Source organism: Pelophylax lessonae (assembly GCF_965119305.1).
Source record: "Pelophylax lessonae genome assembly, chromosome: 1".
Classification (NCBI taxonomy): Eukaryota; Metazoa; Chordata; class Amphibia; order Anura; family Ranidae; genus Pelophylax; species Pelophylax lessonae.
Genome location: NC_138768.1, coordinates 400,369,646 through 400,383,045, shown reverse-complemented (window position 1 = coordinate 400,383,045; position 13,400 = coordinate 400,369,646). Strand labels below are relative to the sequence as shown.

Here is a 13,400-nt window from a genome sequence, read left to right as displayed (position 1 = left end):
CTCACTCTGGATGAACTGCAGAGATCTACAGCTGAGGTGGGAGACTTTGTCCATAGGACAACAATCAGTCATATACTGCACAAATCTGGCCTTTATGAAAGAGTGGCAAGAAGAAAGCCATTTCTTAAAGATATCCATAAAAAGTGTCGTTTGGAGCCCATTCAGACAGGGGCGACACGACTTGCTGGGGCGACCTGTGAAGTCGCGGTGCACAGCATGCACCACGACCTCGGCGCGACATGCACGGACTTCATATAATTTTTCGCTCCTATTAGAACGGGTCCTGTGCTAATCAATGGCAGGTGACCGACCGCGACTTGTCAGGCGACCAAGTCGCCTGACAAGTCACGCTAGTGTGAATGGACCCTTAAAGTTTGCCACAAGCCACCTGGGAGACACACCAAACATGTGGAAGAAGGAGCTCTGGTCAGATGAAACCAAAATCGAACTTTTTGGCAACAATGCAAAAACGTTATGTTTGGCGTAAAAACAACACAGCTTATCACCCTGAACACACCATCCCCACTGTCAAACATGGTGGTGGCAGCATCATGGTTTGGGCCTGCTTTTCTTCAGCAGGGACAGGGAAGATGGTTACAATTGATGGGAAGATGGATGGAGCCAAATACAGGACCATTCTGGAAGAAAACCTGATGGAGTCTGCAAAAGACCTGAGACTGGGACGGAGATTTGTCTTGCAACAAGACAATGATCCAAAACATAAAGCAAAATCTACAATGGAATGGTTCACAAATAAACATATCCAGGTGTTAGAATGGCCAAGTCAAAGTCCAGACTTGAATCCAATCGAGAATCTGTGGAAAGAACTGAAAACTGCTGTTCACAAAGGCTCTCCATCCAAACTCACTGAGCTCAAGCTGTTTTGCAAGGAGGAATGGGCAAAAATTTCAGTCTCCCGATGTGCAAAACTGATAGAGACATACCCCAAGCGACATACAGCTGTAATCGCAGCAAAAGGTGGCGCTACAAAGTATTAACTTAAGGGGGCTGAATAATTTTGCACGCCCAATTTTTTCAGTTTTTAATTTGTTAAAAAAGTTTGAAATATCCAATAAATTTCATTCAACTTCATGATTGTGTCCCACTTGTTGTTGATTCTTCACAAAAAATTACAGTTTTATATCTTTATGTTTGAAGCCTGAAATGTGGAAAAAGGTCGCAAAGTTCAAGGGGCGGAATACTTTCGCAAGGCACTGTATGTGCCCTTAGCTTGCAACATATTGGAGGTGAAATAAACAAACCTTTTAGAGAAGGTACTTTGATGACTCGTCTAGTATTTGTGTCTTCACTTAATACAGTCAGGTCCATAAATATTGGGACATCGACACAATTCAATTTTTTTTGGCTCTATACACCACCACAATGGATTTGAAATTAAATAAACAAGATGTGCTTTAACTGCAGACTTTCAGCTTTAATTCACAGTACATGTTGGCATTCATGGTTCACTCAATGAACTGTAGCTCCCAAGTGCAGGCAGCACTCATGCAGCCGTAGACCATGACACTCCCACCATTATGCTTGACTGTAGGCAAGACAAACTTGTCTTTGTACTCCTCACCTGGTTGCCACCACACACACTTGACACCATCAGAACCAAATAAGTTTATCTTAGTCTCATCAGACCACAAGACATGGTTCCAGTAATCCATGTTCTTAGTCTGCTTGTCTTCAGCAAACTGTTTGCGGGCTTTCTTGTGCATCATCTTTAGAAGAGGCTTCCTTTTAGGACAACAGCCATGCAGACTATTTTGATGCAGTGTGTGGCGTATGGTCTGAGCACTGACAGGCTGACCCCCCACCCCTTCAACCTCTGCAGCAATGCTGGCAGCACTTATATGTCTATTTCCCAAAGACAACCTTTGGATATGATGCTGAGCATGGGCACTTAGCTTCTTTGGTCAACCATGGTGAGGCCTGTTCTGAGTGGAACCTTTCCTGTTAAACCGCTGTATGGTCTTGGGCACCGTGCTGCAGCTCAGTTTCAAGATCTTGGCAATCTTCTTATAGCCTAGGCCATCTTTATGTAGAGCAACAATTCTTTTTTTAGTGACCTTCTAACATTAACGAGTCACATGACCGAGGGGAGGGAAAATGGCTAGTTGGGCCCAATTTGGACATGTTCACTTAGGAGTGTACTCACTTTTCTTGCCAGCGGTTTAGACATTATTGGCTGTGTTTTCTGTTATTTTGAGCGGACAGCAAATTTACACTGTTATACAAGCTGTACACTCACTACTTTACATTGTAGCAAAGTGTCATTTCTTCAGTATTGCCACATGAAAAGATATATTAAAGTATTTACAAAAATGTGAGGGGATGTACTCATTTTTGTGAGATACTGTATATATGTTATTTTTTTTTTTAAATGCATAACTAGGCATGACATTTTTTTTACAAATGTCAGACAATTGTGTCTAGAGAAGAGGTAGAATCAAAGCAGATGTTGTGTATTGCCATGGTTTTAGACTGTGTTGATATGTGATGTATCCTTGTGAAGAATTAGCCCAGCAGCAGGGTGTGCATTACTCCCCGGCACAGTTAAGTGCCGGGGAGTCATGCACACCCTGCTATGCATGAGTGCATGCTGTGCAGAGTTATAAAACTCTTGTCCGATCACATCTGGAGTATTCTGTCCAGTTCTGGTCGCCAGTCCTCAGGAGGGATGTGTTGGAGCTGGAGAGAGTCCAGAGAAGGGCAACTAAACTAATTAGGGGATTGGAGGACCTTAATTATGAAGAGCGTCTACAATCGCTTAATTTATTCTCCCTGGAGAAGAGACGCCTGAGAGGAGACATGATAGCAATTTATAAATACCTCAATGGTGATCTCAGCATAGAAAAAAAGCTATTCAGTCGCAAGGATTGCATGAGGATTCGAGGACATACAATGCGATTAGAGGAGAAGTGTTTTGACCTCAGGCAACACAGGGGGTTCTTTACTGTTAGGGCTACAAGAGTGTGGCATTCTCTACCACAAGAGGTAGTTTCTGCAGGAAGTATGGCTACTTTCAAAAGACTCTTGGACATACATCTCAAGGATCAGAACATTAAGGGGTATGAGAGATGATTACGGCCACGCGCGCCTACACAGGTTGAACTGGATGGACTATTGTCTTTATTCTACCTCAACTACTATGTAACTATGTAAGTGGCACAGCAGACTGCAGGTCTGTATTTATGAGATACATACATACATAAAATGCAGTGCAATCACATAAATTGACATAAAAATTTTGTAATAAAAAAATAAAATCCCATCTACAATCTCCTAAGCATCAATTAAAAACCACCAATAGTAATCTCTTCAGTTCCTCCAAGCTCTAGGTGATACATGCATCCACCCCATCTGCATCTAATATGCTCACCTTCTTTTTTTACCTCAATATGAATCAAGGTCTCAATGCGCTTATTGCCCTACCATGGGCTATGTAGGTATCTGTGGCCATGGGAAACTCCTATTCTCCTCTGTCTCTTCACCAGCTTCACACCGCCTCAGGTAGTTATGCATGTAAAATAAAATGGGACCAGAAATATTGCTCTCTGTATAGTACTATTTGATTGAAAAGCTCCTCAATGGCTAAACTCATAGTATAAAAGCACCCCAAGTGCTATGTAAACAGCATTAATAGACATACAGCAGGTAACAGCATCCACAGCGAATTTAGCTCACCAGCTTCCCTCTGGTTTTATGTACTGCATAATTGTTCGGAGGTGTAATAAAAAGCACTGGGTAATGTTCTAGCAGCAATCTATTTTGGGTATCACTATAGGACTGCGCTGATTGTTTTTTTTTTTTTTACAGGTCTTAGTGAAAGCACACATGCAGTTTATTTACAGGGTGTATTTCCAAGATCAAAACAATAGAAGAAAATAAATCCTGGCCACTTTGGGCAACTTACTAACACACTGGGACAAATATTTCTCCAAACCTGGACACAACCAACAGTTTTCCTAGCCTGCTTTCACAATCCTGCATTAGATCCTTTTGGTCTTCAGATGGTTTAGTGATAATGTTGTGTAGGAAAAAGAGGATAAAGCAAGAGAACAAAGGAGAATTTGTTTGGAATTTGTAGGAAACGTTTTAAATAATTTAGAAGGCCCAAAGAACTTAGCCTTTGTTTAGGCTACATTCACACCTGAGTGTAGCGTTTTCGTGCGGTTTTTACCGCGATTTTTACAGCGATTTACAGGCGTTTTTACAGGCGTTTTTTGTGCAGGCATTTTTAGATTGAATAGAAACCAATGGAAAACGCCTGTAATCTGCCCAAAAAGAAGCTCATGTACTTTTTTGAGCGTTGGGCGTTTTGCTTACAGCGTCAAAACGCTCAGATGTGAACAGGGGCCATTGAAATGAATAGGATTTGTCTTGTTGGGCGTTTTGAGAGCTGATCCTAGAGCAGAAAAACTCCCCAAAAACGCCCCAAAACGCCTAGATGTGAACGGAGCCTAAGTGATATCCTGTGCCACTAGTAATGCCATTCTCATTATGTCATTAAGGAATTCAACCCATTCAGCTAATGTGGGGACTACTCGAGATTTGCAGTGTTTCAGAATAATTTCCCTTACTGCTAGCAAGAAAAAAAATCTCAGAGTTTATTTAGCATGGTAACATTCATTATATATAGCAAGACTTTTGTCCAAGTGTAGTTTTTTTTTTTAGCGATCTGATCACAATTGAATGTACTGTATGTACGATCATTTTTGCAGGTGTCATAAATGGAACAAATTACTTTGCGGAGTTCAGATGGGTTTGGTAAGGATTTTATAATTTAGATTTTGAGCTTTACGGATAAAAGAGAAGGTATGAGTAGAAAAGCGAATGTCTTGGTCCATTCCTCTGTCAGCATAGGCATTGGACATTTATTTCTATTAAAGCTGAAAGCATGTTGGTGTGTTTGCTTTGTGGTTTTCTAATTACTGATATAATGAAGAGCTTGTGTGTTTGGGGATTGGAGTTGAAAGCAAAGTGTTTCAGAGTGAGTCATAGCCTATGTAACTATGTTTGAAGGGATAATCATTTGTAGAAGCTGATAATTTTCTGTGGAGAAACACAGAGACATCCCATACTAGAGCTAGAGGATTAGATGCCTTCTTAACTTAACATAACTGAGTAAGAGTACGTTTGTAATAATATGCGTAATCTGAAGCCAAAATAATCTCTTCTACATACGAAATAAAGGCCCGTATGAAACTGTGGATTATCAAAAAGGGAGTTTAAAGTGGAACTTCACTCTCCCAATCAACATTGATTATTTTTAATCCTAACATTAGTCAATAGATAGGAAAGTATATCTTATTTATTGATTTTAATCTTTTTTTAATTTATTCAGCTTCATGCCTCAGCAAATGATGTCATACGTCCCAGAAGTCTATAGAAAGGGAGGAGGAGTTTTCACAGCTCAACACACTCTCCCGAATGCATACTTGAGCTAAGGGCAGAAAGTAAGTGCTACATGAATCATTTGCCCTTACTCAAGATTGCCACGGCCAGAAATGCTAGGGGGTGTTTTTCAAAGCGATCTCTCACCAAAATAAAGCATGGAGACAAGGATGGATGGGGGAGTTTTCTTTGAATATAAAAAATGAACCAAGTAGTGTTTTTGGTATGTGGTGCTAAAATGCAGTTAAGATCCAAGGGACAGGTATAGTAGTTAGATCATGATTCCTGTAGGATCCATACCAGCAGGCTACTGTTTCAGCCACTAGATCAGAACCATATCCCACTTCAGACCTGGTAAATCTGTTGAACTACAAGAGGGTCTCTCTGCTGCTCTGGGACAGCAAGTGAAAGAAAATCTCACTGATAACACAGGAACAACAAAAATATCTGATAGGGTAAAATAGGTCTTTGATAAGACCCAAAATGATTGCATGGATAAAATAGGTCATTCCCTATTTTATCCGGAAAAAAGTTTTGGATTTGCATACACTTTAATGGGCAGTTCTAGTGACCCATCTTCTAGGTAGAGGCAAATATCTTCTTTCATGCCTACTTATGTGTACACTCTGTATTACTGTACCCTAGGATAATAGATACATTCTAACTCCATCACAGCACAGGGAAGCATTTTAGCCCTATGTGATGATTAATGTTGCATAAACAGAGGTAAAGAGGTGACATTCTCTCTGTAGTACATCCGTTTAAATCAGTTTAGCCTTTTGCAGGGTAAAATAATTGACTACTCCAAAGGAAGACAGTTTATGGGATAACCAGTGTAGTACACAGCTATTTTTAGATCTATGCAGTTGAATGATTGCTCTATATTTATTCACAGACTGACATTCAAAGTACCACTTCCCCACTACCTGTAAGTATAATTCTAGACTACAGGGAGATGAAAGTCGACTTCTTTTTATTGATTTCACCCTACAGGGCACATCATCACTGCTGAGGTGAGCAAAATACTACCTACTGTGGGAATAGTATACCCTGTAAAATAAAAACAAATGTGTTAAGATGTTCATTTTTAAATAGCAATGTGTTATTAATATACTGTAATATTAAAAACAAAAGAAACATTGCTTTGTTACCAATATGTTTTCTTTTTCCCATTGGAAGGAAACTGTTTCTGAAGAAGCATAGATGGAGGATGTCACTGATCTCTCCTGAAAATGCTGGTTTCCTAGAACTCTGAATCAGTGGTTTTAGTACTTCTAGCAAAATGTGAAGATGACTTATTATTTTTCTTCAATGATAAGCCTGATAAGGGACTGGAGAGTCTCCAAGTAGGGTTCTGTGTATTATACTGGAAAGTCTCCAGGCAAAGCTTTGCACATTCGGTTAATGTTGTTAATCTGTGACAGCTTTAGTCAATGAAGGGTTGACATACACATCTTAGTAATTACAGTAAGTGCCCCCTTCCTTTAAAAGATTAATTATTGTTTGTATATCTGGTGGTGGGGGTCAGTTATAAATATTACATTGCATGCAATGGGAGATAACTGTATCTTTGCTTACTTCTACTAAGCAGTTATTGAGACTGGACGTTCCAGTTTACATTCTAATATCTTTTAAAATAACTATAATAACTATAATGAATAAGATCAGTCCTTGTGTTGTAATAAAAAAATATTTCACTGCTGTTTTACTTTAGACGAGTAGCACTTTTAGCCAGCATTTCCCCACAGATGAAACTCCTATTTTGTTAACCCAATCACATCACTGGGAATGTCCTATTCCATGTAACACAGTGGGATTGATTTACTAAAGGCCAACAGGCTGTTCACTTTGCAAGAGAATTTGCCCCAGAGCTTAGTGGACGAGGTAAAATTTCACCTTGCAAAAAATAGCCAATGACGTGCAAAAAAAAAAAAAAAAAATCAGTATCTTTGCTTGCACATAACTGGAAGTCAAAAGAGCTTCACCTGAATCACCAAGCTCTGGAGAAAATTCCCATGCAAAATGAAAAGCCTTTTTGCCTTCATTAAATCATCCCCATTACCTCTAATTTGAACTCAAGCATGAAGAAGAAGTGATCCAATTATATAAATTAAATATATGGGAATTTCATCTTCAAAATGTATACTGTGGAAATAAATCCAAGGAAGAAGGATCTGTTTTTTTGAAAGTTTGACTATCTTTGGATAAAGTTTAAAGTGTGTCTATACCAAAACTTTTTTTCTTTAGTCTTAGATAGAGTGGGAACATATGAGAACAACTGTCAGGTTTTACTGCTGATGGAGATTCCATTGGAGAGATTCCTTCATATCCTGTCTAGTAAAAAGGTTGTAGTCAGGATAGGAAGTGAGGGGAAATATTTCTAACAACAATGTACACATTTTTACTTCTGTCTATTTTAGATTAAGTAGGGGAATGGCAGAATCCCTGTCAAATATGTATTGTTGTCTCTTTCCCTGTTACAGATTTTTCTTTGTTTTCTGTCTAGTAAAAGTTTGCTAGCAGAACAGCAATTGAGGGAAAATATCTCCAACGGGAGCATTGGATAGCACTAAAACCTGAGAGCGGTTCTAACCCTTCCCCACTCTGCCAAAAACTAAAAAAATAGGTATGGATACACTTATAGCATTACATTACAGATTGGATTGTATAAAAATTAGATATATTGATTTTATCCATTTTAATGAAGCACTATTCAATATGTAGTTGTTTTAATTCATGTGATTCTATTTTTCTAAACAAATAAGTGAACGCATTTTATCTAAGAGCATCAGCCTTTCTGCCTAAATTGTTTCCACCTCCCAAAGCACCCCCTCACCTGGTCTTTTTAATAAAATAAAAAAACATATATGTATCTTCAATTTTCTAGCTGGTATGATGACATTGGTAGGACTTGCACTTCTTCCTTTTGCAGCAGCAGAGGGTAGGCATTCCTTTAGGACTGAACAGACCTCATGTGAGTGCCACTCAGTCCTGGAGTATTGTGAGCCCAGTCTGGAAGAAGATATACCGGTATATGTTAATGACAGTTTAGGCTCCTTGCAAGTAAGTAAAAATTGGCAATGTATTTTTTATTTTTGTTATGGGGGAAGGGAGAGAGATATCTAAAGATTAGAGTACAAAATCCTGGAGTTCTACTTCGACTTCTTTTCCTCATTTCAGCCAAGCAGCCTTCACATTCTTATGATATCATAACTACTTATTTATTGATGTGTGAAGAGTGATTTTTTCTAAGGCACTGTGGCTTTACAGTTCTGTTACAGCGAGGTAACTTGCATTATTCAGGAGATTTTTATTGCTTCTTCCCATATTTTATTCAAATAAATTATCTGACTAGCGATATTGCAAATATAAGTTCTATCTTATATTTTTTACACACCTTGAATATAAAAGGTAGAAAAAGTACATCAGGAATAAAAACAACCTTAAGGTAGAAAAAGCTTTATATTACAGTATGTCTCTCTTCCTTTATGGAATAGTGCAGTAGACTGTATGATGAAACATGCAAAAATGCAACACTTAATACCTTCAGAAATGTTTCATAGCACACAATTTACATAATTAGAATATGGTTGTTTTATTTTCTAGTATTTATGCTACATAGATTTTTAAACCACATTGCAGTTATCCACATTTTAGGCAAAATTAACTGTTCAAATCTAGGTTTATTAAAAACTAGGTTTTCCTATAAGGTTCATTTTTTTTTTTTTTTTTTTTTTTTATATATTGTAGGTATTTACAGAACAATGATATGCATTTTGCCCACAGATTTTTGATTTGTTACTTTGTTAATATTTTGCATACAGGTCATATACACCAACTAATATGCTTAAAGCTAGCTTTTCCATGATTAAGCCCTGGGTGCGGTGAGAAACATGTTGGGGATTCGGCCTGAATGAATTGAGCTGAGGCTGCTTTTACCTGCTGACCACTGGGGCTTGTGGCCTATTTCTGCAGCATGCTTTGGGTCTGGACAGATCTCTTCTCAGCCTGCACCCTCACTAGTCAACGGCATCCAACTCATCGGAGCTTCATAACCTGAGTGAGGACCCTTAAGCATTTCTCGTGAGTCACCATACGTTTCTTCCTACCACCACACATTTCTTCCTACAGAGAAACGTGTTCCATTTGATGGCAGCCCTACTGTTGTTTACAGTTGTTTATATGAATTATATACATTTCCTGACACTCTGTTCAGCCCTCAGAAGCATAGAAAAATTGCAACCTATTCCCCTTACTACTACGTGAAGATGCTAATGCCTGGTATTTGTCAGTAAGGCCACTAACACTATCAAATAGGGATTGGAAAAGGGTACTCAGACCTGTATATGGTCCAGGTCTCTTTAATACATGCTTCACACAACCTTGAGTTTGAAGGCCCATTCATGCTTTGTTGATTTTGTGTTAACATGGTGCATTCCCTGCATTAGGGTAAAAAAAAGTTTTAGTATGTGTATCATCTCTCAGCCCCCTTTATACTTACTTGAATCCTCATGCGATCCAGAGCTGCACCCAAGAGCAGTGGTTCTCGCCTCTTCTCCTCTCTCTCACAGTCTCTGTCAGTCAAATCCTGTGACAAGGGAGAGGTGATGGGGCTGAGCCTTGCTGTCTGTGTCTATGCTTAAAGTCCACCCATTCATTTTTAATGGGCTGCTACTGCACACAGACAAAACAAATAACAGAATTTTTTCTCACACAGCACACCACAATGGTAGCGTGTTCTGGGTGCTGTAAATCAGTGGCTCAGAGCTGTGTTGTCGTAATGTATTGTGGTGTAAAATAAAACCTTAATGCATTTAATGCACTGCAGTGCAACTGTGTGATTTGGGCTTTTTTGAGTACAATATATACAGCAAGCGTTTGCAAAGCTGTTGGTAAGCGTTTCCAAACCATTTCAAAGCTTTCATTAAGCTTTGTGCACCTTTTTTTAACCTTTTGCAAAAAAATCTATGGGAGTGAGCAGGCTTAAGTAGTATACTGTATCTTTCTTTGCATGGCTTTATTTGAGAGGCTTTGAAGAAGCTTTAAATGGTGCTGGGTAGGGATGAGACTGGGTTCAGGCTTGTGTTCATTCCAAACCCAAATTCGCTCAAACCCAAAAGTTAACTGTCACTGCCAGTAAATAAAAAAGCTGTAGATAAAAAATTCCCTACCCCACAGCTTAAGGACACAAAGGGATGGGGATGCTTGGGACATTACTGAACTAATATAGCCCCATGGCCATTGTAGGTCAATATTGTAATGAGCATCCCCACCCTTTAATATACATTCAGCTGTGGTGCAGGGAGTCTCCTTCTCACAGTGCATTGGCCCAGCAATGGCAGCTAGCATCAAGGTTTTGACTGAAACCAAGTTCATCCCTAGTGCTTAAGCTCATTGAAGCCTAGTAGCAGCTTATGTAAAGCTGCATGAAAAAGTATGTGAACCCTTTGGAATGATATGGATTTCTGCACAAATTGGTTATAAAATGTGATCTGATCATCATCTAAGTCACAACGATAGACAATCACAGTCTGCTTAAACTAATAACACACAAAGAATGAAATGTTGCCATGTTTTTATTGAACACATCATTCAAAAACTTTCACAGTGCAGGTAGAAAAAGTATTTGGACCCCTAGAATAATGACATCTCCAAGAACTAATTGCAGTGAAATGTCAGCCAACTGGAATGTTGGTTACAGCTTCCCTGCCCTATAAAAAACACACACCAGTTATGGGTTTGCTATTCACAAGAAGCATTGCCTGATGTGAATGATGCCTTGCACAAAAGAGCTCTCAGAAGGCCTACGATTAAGAATTGTTTACTTGCTTAAAGCTGGAAAGGGTTATAAATGTATCTCCTTGCTGTTCATCAGTCCACGGTAAGACAAATTGTCTATAAATGGAGAAAGTTCAGCACTGCTGCTACTCTCCCTAGGAGTGGCCGTCCTGTAAAGATGACTAGGGGAGCAAATTGAGACTGCTCAATGAGGTGAAGAAGAATCCTAGAGTGTCAGCTAAAGACTTACAAAAGTCACTGGCAAATGCTAACATCCCTGTTAGCAAATCTACAATACGTAAAACACTAAATAAGAATGGATTTCATGGGAGGATACCACAGAGGAAGCCACTGCTGTCCAAACAAAAACATTGCTGCACGTTTACAGTTTTCACAAGAGCACCTGGATGTTCCATAGCAGTAGTGGCAAAATATTCTGTGGACAGATGAAACCAAAGTTGAGTTGTTTGGAAGAAACACACAACACTATGTGTGGCGAAAAAGAGGCACAGCACACCAACATCAAAACCTAATCCCAACTGTGAAGTATGGTGTTGGGGGCATCATGGTTTGGGGCTGCTTTGCTGTGTCAGGGCCTGGATGGATTGCTATCATCGAAGGGAAAAATGAATTCCCAAGTTTATCAAGACATTTTTCCAGGAGAACTTAAGGCCATCTGTCTACCAGCTGAAGCTCAACAGAAGATGAATAGCATACTCAGCGCTTAAATCCACAAAATCAAAAAAGACCCACTCGCTCATAAAATTTAAAAGATAACAAATAAGCGGTACTCATATGGCAAAAATAGCATAAAGAAAAAATGACAGCAAAAAGAAAAAGAAAATTGCCCTAAAGCGCCATAATGAACTGAGTGACCACCGGGGTATAAATCAGCATGATTTTCCAAAGAATACACCAAGCCAATTCCTAATAAAAAGATTTATGTTTAGTGGAGCTGTGTGGTGTGAGTACCTCGTTCTTCCGGCCTGGATCCAGTGTCCAGCTCTCAGCTCAGCCATGTTCGGGGCCTCTCTTCTCCGGCTATGTGTGTCCTCCGGTGTCCGCAGTCTGGCCCGGTGCCGCCCACAGCCTTAGTTTGCCGCTTCCCAAGTTACAATAGCTTTTCGGTGCTATTCTCAAGCCAAACACGAATCAGATGAGGAATTTGATGCTCGCTGGGTTACGTACTTCAACAAGCCAGACATTGATACATGGGAGCTTAGGAAAGGTATAAACACACTCATTGGTTACGATTTAGTTCCTGAACCAAAAATCCTTGATGCTGCCTTGCGGGCTTGCAGACGGTTAAATGACTTTGCAAGTACTGTCCGTATTTTGGAAGCAGTAAAGGACAAGGCTGGACCTCACAAGGAAATCTACCCCTATGTCATCCAGGAGCTCAGACCGACTTTAGATGAGCTTGGTATCTCCACCCCAGAAGAGCTGGGCCTGGACAAGTCATGAGCATTACAGGTTATCCATCCAAACGTTTTATGAACATCTACTTGATTGTAAAGAGCCATCCACAAATACAAAAATGTTAACATATTACCTTTATTTGAAAAAAATGCAACAAAATGTTCTTTTATTGAGTCCCAGTGTGTGTAATATTATGTTGGACCTAATAAAGGGATATTGTTTAATCTGAAAAAAAAAAAGATTTATGTTTATTAACTCATCAAGGAACAATTGGTGATAAATTTAAAAATATATATATGGAACCCTCCACCTTGTCATCAAAAATTTGACTATGTAGTCACTAAAAACACACACACACATATCTCTGCTGCATACACACACCTCTAGAGCGATAAGTAGAAACAATTGGCATAAAGCAATACATGTGCAATATAAGCAATATGTTCATAAAATAGTCATACAGGAGCTATATATGGCTCAGTTTGAGGTCAAACATATCCGAGGACTGGCAAAGAAGACACCGACCTCTAATCTCTGACACTCGGACTTAACTGAGAGCCTGAGTGAAAATTGAACAGCGATACCGACAAGATCACCATACACAAGCCAATACATACGGCATTGGGTTCAATTGAATATGTGGCCCAATGAAGATTGAATACTGAAAGAGTTATATGCATATCATCATATGCAGGCTTAAAGTTATACTTCAGGTACAGTGATCCTGATAATCTGCCAACAGGTAATTCATGAAACCATAACACAGTCATAAAAAGGCATGTCTGGCACAATGAATAGGG

General features: G+C 39.3%; 1 pseudogene across 1 annotated transcript; it reads left to right on the top strand.

The window, feature by feature from the left end:
* The first annotated feature begins 12,198 nt into the window (after positions 1-12,198).
* LOC309543740 (cytochrome c oxidase subunit 5A, mitochondrial-like) lies at positions 12,199-12,824 on the top strand (annotated as a pseudogene). Its single transcript has one exon. The product of its transcript is annotated as a cytochrome c oxidase subunit 5A, mitochondrial-like (transcript).
* Positions 12,825-13,400: the final 576 nt, after the last annotated feature.